The sequence below is a fragment of the Callionymus lyra genome, chromosome 4 (genome assembly GCF_982586985.1).
Source record: "Callionymus lyra chromosome 4, fCalLyr1.hap1.1, whole genome shotgun sequence".
NCBI lineage: Eukaryota > Metazoa > Chordata > Actinopteri > Syngnathiformes > Callionymidae > Callionymus > Callionymus lyra.
The window spans coordinates 22,406,496-22,426,451 of NC_141821.1; the positions used below are offsets into that span (position 1 = coordinate 22,406,496).

The 19,956-nt window shown below is 38.5% G+C and overlaps 1 protein-coding gene across 1 annotated transcript in view; it reads right to left on the bottom strand.

The window, feature by feature from the left end:
* The window catches only part of cyribb (CYFIP related Rac1 interactor Bb), a 45,514-nt gene that overhangs the window by 23,735 nt on the left and 1,823 nt on the right, over positions 1-19,956 (bottom strand). Inside the window, exon 2 of the mRNA XM_087789209.1 lies at positions 10,771-10,862. The gene's annotated coding sequence lies outside the window, so the exon portion shown is untranslated. The remainder of the gene's footprint in view (positions 1-10,770; positions 10,863-19,956) is intronic.

Sequence of the window (19,956 nt, forward strand, 5' to 3'; positions counted from 1 at the left end):
AAGGACGTCATCTGAGCAAGAGGATGGTTTCATCTTGTTCACTAGTGCTGAAATATCACCCAAAGATACAGCAGTGAAGGAGGACCAAGAGGAGGAGATGGGCTCAGAGACAGTAGGGGTTCCAAACAAAGGGGGAGAGATTTTCTCTTTGATCAATTTAATTTTGTCAATGAAAAATCTCAACAATGCATTGCTGTCAGCTTCACAGAAGACAGGCGTGATTTGAGGAGCAGGAGACACAAGAGAATTAATCGTGTCAAATAAAACTTTGGGGTTTTTCCTATTTGCTGCTACCAGTTTTCTGATGTAATCAGATCTAGCAGTTTCTACCATCCATTTAAAAGTGCATAATGTTAATTAAAAAAAAAAAGATTATATGAGGCTCAAACTGTAGTTTAGACTCTGACAACTTCAGCATTTGAAACTCAAAAAAACCCTCAGATAAATATTTGAAAAAGAAAAAAGGAGCTTGTTACACTGAGACTGGTTCTATTCAAGGTTTCTGCCCGTTTATAAGTTTTCTTTACTCGCCACTGTCGCTCATTGTGATTGGTGGGAACCTGTTTTTTTTCTCTCTTATACTTTTATTTAAAATTAAAAAGTGGCACTTTTAATAAAATGTAAATGTATTGAATTAAAGGACACACATTTACATGTATTAGTTATTTTTGACAATCATAATTATGATTTCATTTAATTTAATAACATTTTTAAAAAGGTTGCAAGCAAAAAAGCTTTTCAATGTTAATTATTATTCATTTTCGTTGAGCTTTGGCAGTATTTTACATTTATTAGCTTTCAACTGATTTAACTATTAAATCAGTTGAAATATGGGTGTCCCTGTGGTTTCAAGCAATACAGTAAACAACTAATTGACAAGGACTTGGTAACAAAAATGAATAACTTTATTTTTTATAAACCTGGAACAACCAGAACTCAAAGCTTGAGAGTTCAACAGACGGGAGTGACTCGGCCGTTTCTTCAAAACTTGTGTAAACACATGAATGATTTACTCCTGACCTCCTGTGTCAGTCAGATGCTCGCGTCAGAATTACTGTAGCAGACGAAAACAAGTATATTTCTATGCTGCTGCGTGTACAACACACTACATTTAGAAGAGAGATGACTGCACTTAATCAACTTGTTTCTATAATTACATTTTATTCTCCGACGAGGCTCACAAAAGATCTTCACTAATCCTCCTGAAGCAAAAATGCTCACTGCGGGCACTGAGGCGGGTCATTGAACCGGCAACCTCCGCCGCCGCGCTGACCTCAGCACAGGGGTGTGGATCTGCAGCAGCTACGACGACCACGGATGCTCTTCCAGTGGGACTGGGAGGAAGATAAATAACTGTCGGAGCCTCGTTCTCTTCCTGGTGTCGTTTTGAAAATGATAATGGAGACAATAGGGATGAATTAAAGGATAAAATAATGACAGTGGTCCCTCGTTTATTGAAGGGGTTATATTCTGAAAAACCCCGCATTAAATCTGCAAAGTAGTAAGCATTTAATTTTTCAACTTAAGAACATTTTATTTAAACAAGCAAAATGAACATCAACAGCTCCCATAAGGTATTGACGCCCTGTCAACCAATCATAGCCGTCCGTTTTTTGTTATGATGTGAACAATTTTAAGCGGCTTTGACATTCCTGACTGTAGCTTAAAACAACATACTTAAACATGCAGTACTGTGTAAAAAGAAACGGTGAAACACTGCGTGAATCTTTATAAATTCATGTGTAGTTCTAATAAGTCGTTGCTCAATTTGCTCAAAAATGAGTATAAAAAGTTCTAGAATAAATAGATCATCACCAGCAGATCAATAACAAAAACAATCGTGGTGATGACATTGAGGGTGTAAAGCACGTGAGGATCATCATGCACGGTCTGGCAAGAGGTCTTGTTTTGGTGAAGCCGTGCCACGCCCATGCAGCAGCCTGACCCCTGCATGGCACCGTCTCTGCCACGGCGCTGCACCTTCACGCTCGGCACTGCGACAAACGGCCTACAAAAAAAAAAAAACCCCGGGGTTTGTGTCGGGCTAATGGATGGGCGGGCGAGTGCTGACATTCCACTACACGGCTGCTGCTGCTGCAGCGTGAGGATCCACGTGCCTCGCCGCTTTACTACGAGAGAGAAAAAAAACAACGCCCTCCCCGTCCAGACGGAGCGTCACGTGTCCAGCAGCACCGTGGCTGCAGCCCTGAGGTGTGAGGGAGGGGAGTGAGGGGGGTGTTAATGTCTGAGATTAGAGGGGTCTGCACAGGTGAAGGCACCTTCATATCAGGTTGTAGATGTTAAATTAAAGAGGTAGTGGGGGGGGGGGGTTGTTGTGAGCGTAGAAGGGGAGGGACGTGTCACACTGCGGCACAGGCGGGGAGGGACGGGCAGCTTTAAACTTGACCTACATTTCCCGGGTGACACGCCACATCGCATTAACCCACTCGGCCGGACCCCGGACCCGCTGGAGCTGGCTGACAGTGGCCCGACTCGACAGGCAGAAAAAGGGGGAGCCCTTCCCCAAATAGGGCTGGCATCCTACACCCCCCTTTCTCCCTTCCCCACCCCTCCTTCTTCAAGTCCTGCCAATCCAGATCAGCTGACTCTACATGGCTTAGGGGGGCACGACTACAACCCAAAAAAAAAAAAAAAAAAAGAGGGGGAGGGGGTGCCATTTGTTTACAGGGGCGAACATGATTACCTCCAGGCCACGCCCCTGAATTGTTGCCAGCTTATACCCTCCTCAACCCACATTCTTCCCCATCAAAAAGGAAGCTTTAAAACCTCACTTGAAAACAAGATCGCGAGGGCGTCTTCTGGTCCGGACCGTTGAAGATGAAACGTGGCGTCGCTCCATCAGACGGATCACCTGATGAGAGCCGGCAACCATGGCAACAGGCGCATACACACGACTCAGCTAAAACCAGGGAGAGGAGCCTCTTCACTGCCATCATGCCCACGTTTCATCCCTCGCAGTTAGAGTCGATGTGCCCGCCTGACGCTACGACACCATCACAGTGAAATGGAAATCAAGTGTCATATCTGGAGCTGAATCATGCAGACAACGAGGAACACAGTTGACGACGGATAAATAAGATACACAACTATGACGAGGAACGCTGACGGCAGCTCTTTCTAAAAAAAAAAAATCTAAATAAGTAATAATAAAATGTCCTTAAATATCTGGGAGACAAAGAACACTTATAATGATTGTTTATGATTTATAATAGATCCAAACATGTATAAAAACACAAACATGTCAAATATATAATTTACATTAAGTTCCAAATGTATTCTTTCTGGAAGAAATAAATGGAACAAATATAACAAATGCATATATAATGTTGCAGACTTAATAATACATATACAAATAAAACAATATTTTTGTTAAACAATGCATTAAAATGAAAGCGAAAAATTAGAAGAATGTTACATAAGTTTAGATTATTTAATATTGATGATTTGTTTAAAGAGAGTACTGAAACAACTGAAATAACTAAATTTCATAAAACCAAGTATTAAAGGTTACTGACAACAACAACAACAAAAAATACATTAAAATATCATTTCTGTAGTTAAATAATACGACAACATTAAGAACCAAAACAAAAGTATAAATTAATTGTAACGTTGATTTGAAATTTGACCCTGCAGGTCCATCACAGATCACTCGGTCGCCCCGCCCGCACCCTCCTCTTCACCGTCACCTCTCGTTTCTCACACCTCTCGCTCTGAAAACTTCTCCGTCTCGCTGCAGAACCCACCCCTTAACATCTCCAGCTCCAGTCCCTGCTGCCTCAGCTGAACCTCAACATCACAAGAAATCTACAACTGCAGCAAAAAAAATGAAAAAAATACATCCTTCCCCGTGTGCCCTTGAAAGTCCTCCGACTTCTTCTTGGATGTTGGCAAATCATTAGGAGCCATATTGACTCAGTGTCTGCGATCTGAGCGGCGCCTCCCTCAGGGCAACGAGCCTCCTAGACCCATTTACACCCAGAATTCCCCCCCATTTCTCCGCCAAAACAGCCCCCAACCATTGTTACTCGATTGACCTTTCGGGATGTGACTCAACCTGCAACCACAGACGCCCTAAGATGTCAACCATTGAGAAGCTGGAGGAACTGAAACAATAATTAAATATCAGTTATCATCCAGCATGCCAGCACCTACGAGCGTTAGCGTGTTACTACATTTTTTGGGTGGGGCTCGCGGTGGGTTTTGGAAAGATGATAGGGTCGGTACACTCAAGTGGAGCGCTCGTAGTATTGTTCTGTAAGTCAAGAGCGCCATCTGGTGGGGGAAGCAGTCATGATATAAAAGACCACTCCCAAATTTTTGTGTTTAAAAATACAAACAAATAGAATTGTGGTGACTTTCTGTGTGAAGTTTTATTTTCACCTGAGACCAGTCCAAAGACTTAAATGGTTATTTTAAGCGATTAACTCTTTTGACAATAGTGTTTATTTGTTTGTCTGGTTTGCTCAGTTCCACAACGCAAGATTTTAAGTTTTGTGGTTTACAACTCAGCTACTTACAAACCAATTCAAATGTTTCATTGTTTTATATTCTTTATTGTCGACCAAACGGCAACATTTCATTGCATTTTCTCTCAAAGTAGTCTGGGCCTTTTAAAGTGTCTAAGAAGTCTCTAGTTCTTCTGGCCTCTTAATGTTGTCTGATCATGGTCAACAATCAGTCAATATCAATGGAAATGGGTCAAAAAAACAATCTGTAAATTAAATATTTCTCACTTACCCTAAATATCTTGAGGTCATTTTAGACGTAAAAGTTTATATTTGACTTTAAAATGATCTTAAACGTGTGTTTCCTGATATGGTTTTCCTCTATGGTAATCTGTACTTTGGTCTTTTGGATTTGCTTCCACATCATACCTTTGTTCTCATTTTCACTTGATGATCATCTAAAGTCTAAAAAGTCACCAAAAAGAAAGCAAGGGTATTGTTTTACCTGTCAATACTAAAGAATACTTTACAATTATCTTTGTCGAGTCACAGTGATTCAAAGTCCAGTGTATTATTTTAATCTTAAAGCAAAAATAAACTTCGAATCGATTAAATCACAACCCTGACAGATTTGGTAAAAATTAATAGAAAAACAGACTCCATTTTGATGAGCTCCTGCCTTTATCTGACCCTGATTATCTATGACTGTATATCGCAGCCCAAGTCTTGACAATTCAAGCAAGGTTTAAAGACCTACCGGTGAATTTTGGCCATGATGAAGGGACCCTATTGTCTTCTGAAGTTGATGTGAAGTTCGGTGTCCAAGGCTCTCCTCAGTCTCAGACTTTAGCTCGTCGCCACAAAAGTATTTCTTTCGCCTTTTTTGTGTGGTGGTTCCTTAGGTGAGTTGCTTTGACTCAAAGACTCACACCAAAACACCATATAAAGCCAGCCAAACACAAGTTTGTTTTAGTGTAATGATAAAGTGTCATGAAAGTTCCAGAGGAAATAAAAGGCCTATTTGCTTTGATCGTAAGTGAGTCAAGGACGCCACCCAGTGTTCAGGGAGAGGAATAACTGAACTGAACACACCGGTCCGTTATCATTTTGACTGACCTCCTCGCTTGAATCTTTAATCTGCCCTGAAATAGACAGCAGACGTGTTCGTCCTTCAGTCAGAGGGAATCACTCCTACGACCCCATTTCAATTCATCCGTGATGGCATTAGTCTAATGTTTGCCAGCCCTCGGCTCTCTCGGGGGACGCAGGAGCAGGAAGTTGCACAGTGTCAACCTTCCACTGGTATAAATAATAAATAAGCAGCCAGAAGCTTTTAGCTGACATAACAAACCACTCCACATTTTACACCCACTCAGACGTATCATGTTGAACTTCCCGAGCAGCGAGTGATGATCTTCCACGAGTGCTGAGTCAAGAGAGCATTTCTACCCAGAAGGATGGAGAAACATTCACCTGCAGGTCCATCATCACATGGTGGTCTTTATAGAGGAGCATAAAAAGATAGTTCACTACTTTTCCATTAAATACTGAGCATTATTATTATTATTATTATGAGGAAATAACTGTTTTTGGTTTGTATTGCCCTGAGCATGATCTGAAAAGAAAGTTCTTCAAAGATAGACGAACCACTTCGGTTTGACTATATGGCGAGCAGTTCTACTCTGAGTACTATGACAGATTCAGCTCCATTAACACATGAGAAACGACGAGGAACCAGTTCAGGTTGTGTGAAGATATTCTAGAACCTCGTATGCAGAGATGTTCAAGGTAAAGAGGACCAAGAAGAACAAAAGAGCAGACAGTTAAATCCAGCAAACATCAAACATGATTCAAGAATCATGGGTTTGACAGAAAAAAAAAAGAAAATTCATCAGAAGTTTTATGACTTTAAAGATCAATAGATTGGAAGACCTGGATATAGAGAAGAAAAGACAATCATTACCCAACTATAAGAGAAGCTTCAAATAGCTGAAACACTAAATAAGATACAAGATAAGATAAGAACGGCATGACTTACAAACGACATAATTTACAAGAAAAAAAACGTTATCATAGATTTTGACATGAACAGAACGAAACAAAAAACAAGTTATTACAAGGTCAACAACAAAAATAAAGACACAACTAAATCTTATGACAATAACAACAACAACAACTAATCACAAAGACAACAAAAAAAACAATTAAATCTTATTAACCACAAGTAAAAACATGTGAAGACAAAATAACACCAGCAGCAAAAAGATGATTAGAAAACATGAGTTGAAGTCCAGTTAAAGGCAATAAAAGGATGGAGAGAAATGAGGCTCGAGTCACTCAAGAGCGAAAACTGTTACAAGGATGGAGATAAATGACAGAATTATGAATGGAAGAAAGGTTGTTTACCGAGGAATGAGAGAAGCTAAAAAGATAAGGAGGGACTGAATGGATGGGAGTAGGAAGTAGGAGTGACTGATGGATGGTAATAGTCAAATGTGAAAGAATGATGGAGGGATGAGGATGGAGAGGTAGAGGCTGAGGGAAGAAGGATGGCGTGTATAGTGAGACACGTTTGATTCCATGAGCACGAGTCACGTGGAAATAAAGCGGTTCAGGGAGACACATCCGGCAGTACTCGGAGTCTCCAGGTGAGGGCAGTATCGACCATGATCCCACGCACCCTGCCTAAGAAAAGCTTCACCTCCGGCAAAAACAAACACACCTTCTTTTTCTCTCCTGGCAGACCTGATCCTGAGGGTAACAATACCTTCCACTCACTACTGACGACATTAATGTTTCTCAAGGCCATGTCTCATTGGATGCCAGTTCAGACAGCTTCACCGTAGACCAGGTGTAGCAAACCTTCAATTAGACACGCCGGCATCTGGGAACACGCAGGGATCTCAACATGAACCACCTGAGGCTCAGCTGTCAAAACTGATAGCATTCCAGCACCGAAAAAACCTGAGCCAACCCAAGTGCTGGCAGTGCGTCATGGCAACAATCTCCAAGGAGACAGGGAGGAAAATACAACAGGGATGGGCAACAGGCGGCGGGAAGAGGCGTCGGGTGATTGAATTGAGGAATGTGCCGCTGAAATCTCACTTTAAAATAAACCAGAGGGTCATACGTTCCACCGCAACAACCCCCCACCGAGGTCAGCTCATTGAGATTCTCTATACTCCGTCGTTGCGTAACACAAGAGCCTCCGGGCCAAACAGGAAGCACCTACATTACTCAACTGCTTTTTATGTCCCACAATGCACTTCATTTCCCGAGCCAGCGCTCCACACCCTCGTGGCATTCAGGCCACGACAGCAGCGGGTTGACTGACATGACAAGTTTATAAAACATACCAGTAAAATGATCTTAGGTCGGTTAGATCGGCCCTTTTTTTACGAAGATTGTTTTGTTTTTAATAAGCTATTTACTACTGGATTCAAGGTTTCCTAACCACCTGTAAGCTCTACATATACTAGGTCACTGATCATATATGCCATCGTCATTGTATCCTATGATGTTGTATCATGGATGGGATGCTCATAGAACCCAGAAGAACTGATAGTTGCAAGGACTGAGGAAGATTTGAGTGTCCAAACAAGCTTTAAAATGGTATAAACAGAGCTTTACTGATCAAAACTTTATGTAACCTCACAACAGTGGATCCTTATAGAGAAGCTTGTCTTTCTTTTGTCTCCTTTGAGCCTCCAACTAAAGACATCCGTTGCAACGCGACACGTCATTCCTTCCGATCGTAGCGTCTTCTGAGCCAAGAGGTGGGGGTGAGAAAGTTTAAAAATACACTCTCAGTCCATCCACAAACGTATCAACGGTACCACAAACGATCTGATATTTGCCCTCAGGTGTTGCACATGAACATGCAGTGGCTGGTTAAACATTACCTGCAGATTAAAAACTAGGTGAATAGCGACATGACTCATTAGGATTCTGGACTTTATACGAAGAATAAGCCGTCTCACACTCTCACGGAGAAAATACCTCCATTCATCCACGGTTCCTGTTTGCACCACGATGACCTGAATACAGCGACGCTGGACAAGCACAGAAACGGCAGCGCACGAGCGTAATCGAGTCACTTACAACTAAGAAACTTTGATCAGATATGAACAGCTCGCTTGACTCCACAGACGACAGAAATACAATCAGTAAATTAACTCTAACCGTTGTACAAACAGCTGAATATCAAAAAGAGTGCGTTTGAGATTAACTTATTCACTGTATTGAAAATTCAGGCCTCTATATGGCTGCAGTCTTAACGTCCCCTGCAGCTTAATCTGAAACGATGAAATCCTGCGAGATCCTGGCGATGACTGAGGACGAGAGGATACAGTTAACTCTAGCTGCTTCAAAGCTGACATTAAGACATATTTTGGTTTCAAAAGAAAGAAGTTACGACATCATCATATGCTTTACGTAATTCCACAACTTCGGAGTGAAGTACTCAGACAATACTACAAATATAATGCAAGTATAGCACTACCTTTCATTGTTGTCCCTGTATCGTGATACATATCCTAACCGTAGATTGTTGCCGATAAATATCACTATTTTAGCTTTATTTTAATACCAGTTCCTGAACAATCATTTTTCGACGACAAATCAATCAATTGTAACAAAAACAAAATGACTTCACAAACAGTACAGATCTTGAGTTTGTTTTCAGCTTTGGTAAATTTCCAATTCAAGCCCTTTTCTAATAGTAAAAAATACTATGAATAATGTCAGTTGGTTCTATACAATAACCGAACTTTACTACCCAGCCCTAATCGTGCTAGCATGTATTTTACCTTTAATACACTTCGATTATATTACCGTAGTATGGAAGATCCGCATCAGTTTCAGGATGTAAGAGTTGGTTTCTTTCTCGTGTCAGCAGATGGATGGATAAATGAGACTTCAAAAGTGGACGTGGATAGAATCTCATTAAGGATCAGGATCAGTATCAGAGCTGACCCGGACATATTTTAAAGGATCAGAAACGACTAAAATAAAGCTGATTAAAATGTGATCCAGTTATTCCGCCAGTTTGCCGACCTCGGCAGACCACATGGGGTTTGTTCTCGTGCACATTTACATAACTGTGTATTCAAATTAGCAAAACCAGACAAGGTACTGAAAATGCTGCCACACGTGTCGCCAGTGTTTATTCAGAAGAGACGGATTTGTGAATCTCCTGTTCATCTTGACCCGTTTGCTTTGCTAGACCAATACAATGTAGATACGACAATATCTACATCTTGACAAGTTCTTGTCAAGTATGAAGTGACTTAATATATGTCCAACTATCTGCATTTTACTTTCATCAATGTCTGGTTCTCTGCAGCAACAGTCACAATATTTTAATAATACGGATACCCACAGAGTAATACTACGAAGTCCTGCAGAACAATACTACGAATTCTTGCTGAGTAAGACTACGAAGTCCCGCAGAGTAATACAACAAAGTCTCATGGAGTAATACTATGAAATCCCGCAGACTAATACAGCAAAGTCTCGCTGAGTAATACTATGAAATTCAGCAGAGTAATACAGCAAAGTCTCACTGAGTAATACTATGAAATCCCACAGAGTAATACAACAAAGTCTCGTGGAGTAATACTATGTTCGCAGAGTAAGACTATGAAATCCCGCAGAGTAATACAAAAAAGTCGTGTGTAGTAATACTACGAAATCCCGCAGAGTAATACAGCAAAGTCTCGCCGAGTAAAACTATGAAATCCCGCAGAGTAAGATTACGAAGTCCCACAGACTAATACAACAAAGTCTCGTGGAGTAATACTATGTTCGCAGAGTAAGACTATGAAATCCCGCAGAGTAATACAGCAAAGTCTCATACTACGAAGTCCCGCAGAGCAATACTACAAATTCTTGCAGACTAAGACTACAATGTCCCGCAGAGTAATACAACAAAGTTTTGCGGAGTAGGACTTCAAAGTCCCGCAGAGTAATACTACAAAGTCTTGCAGAGTAATACAAAGTCTTGCAGAGTAATACTACGAAGTATCGTATGGTATTACTACGGAGGCTTCGTAGCTAACCAAAGTTGTACTTAATGATTTTGACAGATTTCTGGGCACTTTAGACCATGTCAAATTTGTTTGAGGTCAGTTATTACAACAAGAATGTATACACGAGAAAACCACAGTAACGGCACACTGCTGATTTTTGTAAAATTACAAGTATTAAGTTCACCTTTAAGTCTTAAGGAAAATATGGTACAATCCTTTAATGCATTAGGCAGGCTCTGCTACGCAGTTCACCAGTCAGGTTAAGTTCTTACCAGTAGTGGAGAAATGGGAGTTCCAGTCAGGAGCAGGGCGGCCCGGCCTGGGAGGTGGCCCCGGGTCACAGTCCTCCAGCAGAGGTCAGCCTCTGGAAAACAAGTCGACATGGACCGTCACACAAACTGTCCAGCAACGATCACGAGAACGGTTTCTAATTTGCAACATCTGTGGTCATTTAGCTACAGCTGTATCGTGTCTTCAGATAAATCTGATCATTGAAATGAGAAAACTGTTCATAAATTCATCTTAATAGGACCACACACAAAAAAATGGGATGGAACACATACATTTGTTGGCTAGGTTTCTCAAAAAAAAAAAAAATTATTTGAGGCATTTATAGCAAGGAAGAGAACTGCTGGATTTAGTGAAACAATGTTAAAAAATATAGACGATAAAAACATTGTTTGTACAGAAACAAGTATAATTTTCTTGTTTGTTTTTTTATTTAAGGAATACAAAACTAACTAGTGATGAAGAAATAATTATTGAATGTGATTTATAATGAGGATTTCTTTTTTAAAAAAACAAGATACTTTTTTTCTTACTGGCAATTTCAAAAAAGTCTCAGAAGACTAAACCACCTTTTAACTCATATGACACTTAAATAATGACTGTTCAACTGATCATCACAAAAAAACATGAAAAGAAATGGTTACATTTTGCTACTTAATTGCATTAAAAAAATCATTTTTCAATCATTATCAATTAAAAATCTGTATTCATTTGAATGTTTGTTCACTCTTCAAGTCATCGACGAGCTCATTTCGACTCAGACGGACTCGTACGTCGTCCTCCGGTTGTGAAACTGGACTGAAAGCAAAGTTTCAAAAAACAAATGCTGGCACACAGAAACAAGCCACTTCCTATTGTGTAACGCTTCCTCTGATTCAGGACGCATGTTGAGTCTTCGGCACAAACACGGCATCCTTTTGTGCAGAAACCTTTTTCTTCAGACGTTCATTAATCGGTTCAATATAGTCGTGCAGACGCTTCACCTCTGCAACAAGTCTGTTGGTGTCAACACTTCAGCGGAACGTTGTATTATTTTAATTATTAAAGAATTCATAAACTATATAAATGTTTTTACTGTGTTCAAGACTGATTCTATCATTATAAGCATTATAACAGCCTGGTTTTTCTTCAAGTTTTATACATTTTCACTACAGTTGCCTTGTTGATTTTTTTTATTTATTTTATAAATTATTAATTTTTGTTTGGGAGAAGACTTTTTAGTTGCTTAGTTTGTTTGAAATTATTACCATTATTTTAGTAATCATTTATTTGAAAGTCTAGTTTCTTGATCATCGTTATGATTATAGGATACATTTAAATTATAATGCATTTATTTTTAATACAATACAAGCTCCCTTTTAAATAATTTTTTACCGATTATGCTTCCCATTTAACAATTTTTTATGAGGGAAGAATAAAAAAAAATTCATCCGTGTTGCTGCTGTTCTCAAGGTGTACAGTTTTTTCGAAAAATATTCATTTAATTTAAACCATATAATAAAAAAAAAAAACTTTTAATATCCTGGCAATGAGTTGATGATGCCTTAGTTTTGAGAGGTACTTGATGAATATTGCTTGATATCAGAGCGATACGTTGGACATGAGCTGGAGTCAGGCTGGGGGGGTTAATGCTAGATTGTAAGAATCAGAAGTGAAAGACATCACAGACACGAGAGCAGCATCAGACTTACAGCTGGAAGCCAGAGGCTCTTTGAATGAGCATTCAAATATTTGGGTCACAGTCCGCCTGCAGTGAGGACCAGAATCCTCCAACATTCTCTTCTTTCTACACCAGACTGGGATACAACGAACACGTGTCCAACGACTCACAGGAACAGTTTAAAACAAAGACTGAGATAATGATTACTTTTAAAATAAATGTATTCAAGAATCACTACTGCGTCACAGCCTACTCCCATCAGTGTGTGCTTGTGTCAATCGGTAACTAAGTGAAAAGCGCTACACAAGTAGGAATCATTTACCGTTTACAAATTTGCAAAGTATTGTACGATGTTCAGGAATGTGCTTCAAAGTGAGGCAGCCATTTTTATTACCGTGACTCAATATACAGTCATTCAAAGATCACTATAGCAGCCTTGTGTTTTTAAAACAATGGTCATCAATCAAGTACTAGCTCACGTGTGCATCATGTGACGAACATACAGCAAAGAAAACATGGAAGGTCTAAAACAATAGTAGGTACAATGTTTTGGCTATTGATGTAAGAACAACAGTGGTTTTTAATCACAGAAAAAATGTAGATTTATCATCTTTTCAATTAAAATATTATGAGCCTTTTTTTTTATCATTTTCATTAAACAAGTACAAACAAATGTACCTTTAGTTGAAAAGATGAAAATGCTATGATATAAAGACACTCAAAAATAAAACGTTAAAACATTTAAATCCAGCATAATAACGAGAGAACTGCAGTTCTAAATGCGTTACTTGTAAATAGAGTTTAAAATATGTTATAGAGACCATTATTGATCAATACGTAGCAGTAAATACTAGTAAGTATAAAAAGAAAAGCAGCCACAAAAGTAAAAATGCTTCCGTTTGGAAAACAGACAAAATCTTGTGCATATGTACCTTTTTAGCACAATATTGTACTTTTAGATGTAAAAACAGAAGCATGTAAAATACTACATTCTGGACATACTCAAAATAAAAAAGAGGATCAAGATTCAAGAACATTCACAGTTAAACGCTTGGGACGTCAAAAGACACCAGAGCGAAGTTCAAAAAAACATTATTAAAAACCACCATAACTCCTGAGAGTGTTTGTATCCTTACAATGTGCACATGATATTTATCCACATGAGAAAAATTGATTTTCCATATTTGCTCAACAATATCATGAAAGAATTCAAAGCTCTTTGAAACCCCCAAAGAAGAAAGAAATGTTCAAAACACATTCATCACTTAAGCTGTAAAACTGATTAGACTTATTTTTGAGAAATAAAATAATGCGCTTGAGGATTTTAGAAAACCACAGAAGAATGTTTGAACACAAAAAAGAAAGGAATTGGTAAAAAACATGGAGATCGGTACAAACGCCACCGACTGGTTCAGATCAGAGAAATATTTTATGCTGATTCTTAACTGTAGCTGTGACTCCAGCTCTGATGTTGGTCAGAGATCATACGAAAGCTTACGAAGAATGTTGGAGACGAGCAAGTTATGGATGATGATTGAAATCATCACTAATGTTAGTTGCATAAATAAAGGAAGGCTGGAGGCAAAAGCTACATTAGCGTAACTACACTTGTGCTACCAGTGTACTGTGTACTGTACACACCTGAAGGTGTGTTCAGTAAGAAGTGCCAGCTACTGAATACAGTGATACTTTTACTAACATCATCTTAAAATCATCAATTTTAGATCAGGCATTAACACGTATGAAAATATTTCAGACTGACCTTTTTTTTTTTAACAATATGCAAAAGAAATCTAAATAAAATAAAACAATTTCAAGTGAATTTTTTTCACATCAATATTTTCCGACATTTAATTCACCTAATGGTTAAACAAAAACGCTACGGGACGGTGAATTATTTTCCATAAATTGAAGAAAAAAGAAAAAAATAAATAATCAAGGTAGAGGCTAATGGATTCGTTCGAGAAACATCTCATTTACTGATTTACGAAGTTTAACTTTTTTAACTGTTAACTGAAGTTAGACTTCTTGGACAGAGATTTAGTTTCAGTTGTTGTTTTGGAGACGATAAAGGGAAATACTTGAAACAAGTGATACGAGTGAGAAACGGATGGAAAATAGCGCACACTGAAGAGTGGAGAAAAGAAACAGCAAACCTCACTCACATGTGTACAAATACCACAAAGAAAACCAACTTTTTGTTTTTATTTCCACTCCGAGAAGAATCTGAGGAAGTGAAACGCTGCAGGCCTCAGATAACTGAGCGGCCCTCGATGGAGGTGTTGAAATGCATGACTGAGACCGAGTAAAATATCAGAATTCCACACACACACACACACACACACACACACACACACACACACACACACACACACTTCTTAACAGACAAGCGTAAATATCATCTGTCCACTCAGAGTATATGCTTTTATATTTGGTATTTAAAAGCTGATCATTGTCAGCGTGAAAAACTCCAGACTGACTTGAGCAGCGACACGTTTATGGACAGGAGCAGACTTGCTTTTGTTCAGAGAAGAATGAAAGTTTCCCTGCAGCAGTTTGATGACAATTTTCAGTCTTTGAATGACTTTCAAAACCGTCTTCGGCTATGAAAACTCTTCAGATCGTTCTAACGTTGAGCTGTAAAGACGGAATTATAACACAATAATTTGCAACAACAAAATGAAGAGCATATTAAGAAAGAAATGACTCTCAAAGAGAGATTTAACATGTTTTATTGTCCACAATTGACATTTGTGGGGAACATTTGTATATAAATATTCTTGTAAAATGACCCAAAAATATCAACAACTGACAAACTTTTCTAACAGCTCTTCATTCAAATTGTAAAGAAAAATAAATTGCATTTCAACCTTTAGACTTTTCTCAGTAGCTTCAGATGCATCCCTGATAAAGGCACATTTAGTTATACTCACCCTTCCAGGTATAATGTAAATATATACTCCATTTGTGAAATAGCTGCTGCAAAAATGAGATACGTCGTTTCTGCCGAACGTACGGTTGTGCAATCAGGTATGAACGCATGTATCATGTGACAGACAGGAAAGAAAACATGGAATGAAGGAGAGGGTTGTCAGAACAAGGTCATGGATATTGATGCAAGAAACTATTGTTGTACCACATAAAGATTAACAAGAAACAGAAGTAAAGAAGCTGCTATTTTTTACATGGCTGTAAACGACTGTTTGAAAACAGGAACTGTATTTTAATTTCATACCCAGACATATCTTTGGCTGTGACTTAATGCCAGACATTTAGAGAAACTAGACTCGATCTATATTAAGGTGAACTTCTAACAGCACCTCCCTTTTTAATGCGTCGCCGAGGGCAACGTTGATACATTAGTCGAAACACCTTTTAAACATCTCACTGAATATGGACAACACGCCTCCTTCAATGGACACGAAACCCCTGTATCTTCTACCACCAAACTCCTCTTTAACAACACGGACCCTGGCTCAGGGAAGACTCCACACTTATTAAAAGCACGGACGGACATTCACCGCTCGGTGGTCTCCGGGAATGAGCCGAGTCATGGTAATGGTGCCATCAGTCAGAAGACAAACAACATTAGCAGGCAGACGGATCGATGGCTGGGATGAGACGGAGGCACCTGACCGTTGCACGTACAGACATTACCGAGACCACAGACACACATTCTCATCAGCATCAGACGGTTTAGGTGAACCAACCAAGAGCTAGTTAAGTTTTTAAACTAGCTTTCTAGATCTTAATCCCACAACTCATTTTTTAACTTCTCGTTGTAACGTCAGACGCAGCATCAGAACTTTTGATTTATGCCGAGCAAAGCTGTGGAAACATTATCTTGCTGCTTCCACCACAGAACGAGGAGCCATTCTCTGGCTGGAAAGTTGGAAACATGACAACGCCAACGTCGGTGTTTTCATGCACGAACCAGGATTTCAAAAAACAGATTTTTACTGCGAGCCACTTCAGCCACTTGTGTACATTTTATGTATGATGCAAGTATCACAATGTCTACGTTGATTATTCATTTGTTGTGTTTACAACACAGTCAATAGAGGTTTCTGATTGTGAAATACAGATCATAGAAAACTATTACTTTTGGAGAAACTCAGATGTAATATACTGTATATGGCAGATGTTTCATTATTTTTGAATTATGTCATTTACTTTACATGACTTTGAACGTCTTGGGCAGGGAAGAAGCAATAATAAAACACCTATACGTGCACTCATGACACTTTCTACATCTTTAAACATCTTATTCTACTGATGAGCAGCAAAAGGACAAGAAAGTAAGAAAAGATTTTGGTGGATATGGGGTTTTAATGGTATCATATTAAAAAACAAAAAAGCACTAAGAACCTCTGCCAAGTAGTTAATTTCATGTACACAACACAATCAATAAGTACCGTGATTTAAAGAAATGTGTTGCAAACAAGTCGTTTTCAAAGCTCCATCTAGTTTATGTACCAGCATGTTGTTCAATAAACAAAACGATAGGTTGATTTATTTGTTGATTCTGATGTATTTTATGGATTTAAAAGATATCACAAAGATTCTGAAAAAGTAACATCGTAGGATTTATTGAATGCACTTTGGATACTATTAACAACAAGTTAATGCAAACTTAACTTTACATGCACAACACCCTCTTCACCTTCTCCATCCTTATTCTTCACTGGTATCACTGTATATATATATTCTCCCCTGACATTGGAAGTGTTTTCTTCATCATTATTATTTTGTGTTGCAGCCATTATCTTGCCGATTAAATAAAAAAATCTTTTGACTTCTTTTCATGCCAGTGTTACAACAAATTTGTTGTGTATTAGCGCAAAACGCTACACTATATATGACACGTTGGACCTCAAAGTGTTAATTTCCTTTTCATAAAGTTGTTTTTTTCATGAGTGAAACAAGTCACTCCCCCTTAAGAAGACCACCTGAAAACTAAAGTACTCCAAACATCAGGAAAGCGCTGACAATGACGTAAAGAATCACAGACATGTGGCTCGTGGACACACAGTTAAACCAAACGTGGACGACTCACAGGAACCATGGAGGATCTGAGTGTTGTCAAAGCAACAGGCTGCTCAGTCCAATGCTCGGTCGAGCGTCGAGATTAAACGCCTTCATCGACGCGTCCTCCTATTTATATCCTCCAGAAATGAAGCTGAAGGAATATGTCGCTCAAGTATCACATATTTTTCACAGGACATTTGAGCCGACAGTCATGGAAAGGTTAAAATGGCGCTGATTAACATCATGTTTAATTCAGATTCACTAATCTAACATGGATGCAAACAGTAAAGTTTTTGAGTTATAGACTAGACAACTTGTTTAACTTTTCCCAGAATGCATTTAATAAAACACCAATTCCACATCTCATTATACAAGAAGCTTTTTGAAGATAATTATGTTGTATTCTCATGAAAGTGGTTACTTCAGAACCATGACATGACTAGAGTTGAGCTAACAGGAAATATTGACACACACACACACACACACACACACACACACTCCAGCAACAAGGAACAATAAACATCTGTGTTAACACATGCAGGCCAGCAGTTCAAACAAGAATACAACTAACAGGTCTGTGAGTGACGCTCAATAAATTCTTAAGTCATTCTTTATATAAAGAGTCCCATTGAAAGAAAACCATTTTAAGGAAATGGACAAAACAAAACAGATACAGAGAGAGAGATAATTATATACATATGTTTTTTGCTTTTTTCTTCTTCTTCTTCTTAGCTTAAAAACATACAAATCAGGAAAATCTTGGATTACAGTGTAAGAAAAATATTGACACAATCCCTCCCACAATTCTGTATCTAAAATCAAATTTTATTATTTTAACATAGTTATTTTATGGCTTATATTTCAATAATCTTAGTAAAACAATCAGATTTATGATTAATTTAACAGCAAATATCCACAGCATTTGTTATTTTTTGTGTTTTGATTAAACTAAAAGTGACAGTAATTTGTGAAACGTATATAGTGAGAATAATTTAAATGAACAACCTCAAGATTTAATTGGACTTCGATTCAATATTGCCTCAATATGATTCTACTACAAAGGCTTTGGTGATTCAGAAAACTTACAAATCTATTTCTGTTTTGAGTCAACAGGTTGAGCTGAGCATCTGCATGATGTCGCTGCATTTAATTGTTGAATTTGGGAATCTACAACAACAATAACCGTCAGACTTATACACCCAGCGTCTCTACAGACCAGGAGGTGAATCAATTCAAAGATGACCTAAAGTTAAGTGTATTTCTAAGACTATATTCATACCACCTCATATGGAAACCTATTAAAAAAAAAGATGTTTCTCATGACCATACATCAAAAGATACATCTTGTCTTGGACATTATAAGAGGATGTAGGGCCTTAAAAAAAACCGATGATCTATATGTTCTTTACATACATCAAATCTTTATTTGGGCTTATGTGATAATCTTGCTCGTGCCTTGAAAAATATCTGCTCTGTACGACTACTTCCTGCAATTGCACACACAGGCAAACAAAGAACGAAGAATTACACTTAAAACTAAATCACAAAAAGGTCCTGAAATCAATCAGCAATATTATTATCTCCGCATTTGTCCTTCACAACTAATCCACAAAACTGTCTCTTAACTTTCATTGAACACTGACATAAAACACAATACATTGGAATCTACTTTGATTTGTGACTTGGCAGGTGTACACGTGTATATCTAGCTGTACTTTTTCCTTTTGAAGCTGGTGGAACACCTTGTGAGAGCGGAGACATCAGAAAGATTGCATCACTGACATGTTGCCTAACAGGACCAGATAAGACAGCTCTGATGTTTCACTTCCACTTTCAGATTCTCTGGCGATGAGAAAGGAAAAGAAGGAAACAACAGAGCTGCACCTCTGTTTTGCGAAGCCGCTGACGCAATCTTTGACTTAAGGTGGAGTCGGATACGAGTTTGTAGACAGAAGCGGCGAAAAAACAAACAAACACCCAAACACTCCGACAGAAGCTTTGTATGAACCACGCCGTTATACTACTATTAGAGAGAACGAAGTATGAAGAGGTCATCATCACCTGTTCTAGAATATCATCTCCACAAAGTTCACTTAGCATCAACTACACTATACGCAGCCACGTGTAAATGACCAACACAAACACAAACACAAGACTCCAAGAGACGAAACATCACATTAACTCACTGAGTTAAACAGACGTTGTGGATAAAACATGTGACCATGAAATTAAAATATTATTTCTGTTTAAATCCTTTGACATCGGAATCTACTGACTGATGGTGAGATGTAGTTTTCGATGTTTAAACTCCAGACGTTAAAACAAAGTTGATACTTTGTCATGAAACTATCTAAACTGATGATAAAATAGTGATGACGTCACCTGATCGTTTATGTATGATCCAGTAACTCGGTGCTCGTTTGGTTTTGTCTGGTGGCTCTGTTATGATGTATTTAAAAGGCTTCGTATTTTTAAATATTGA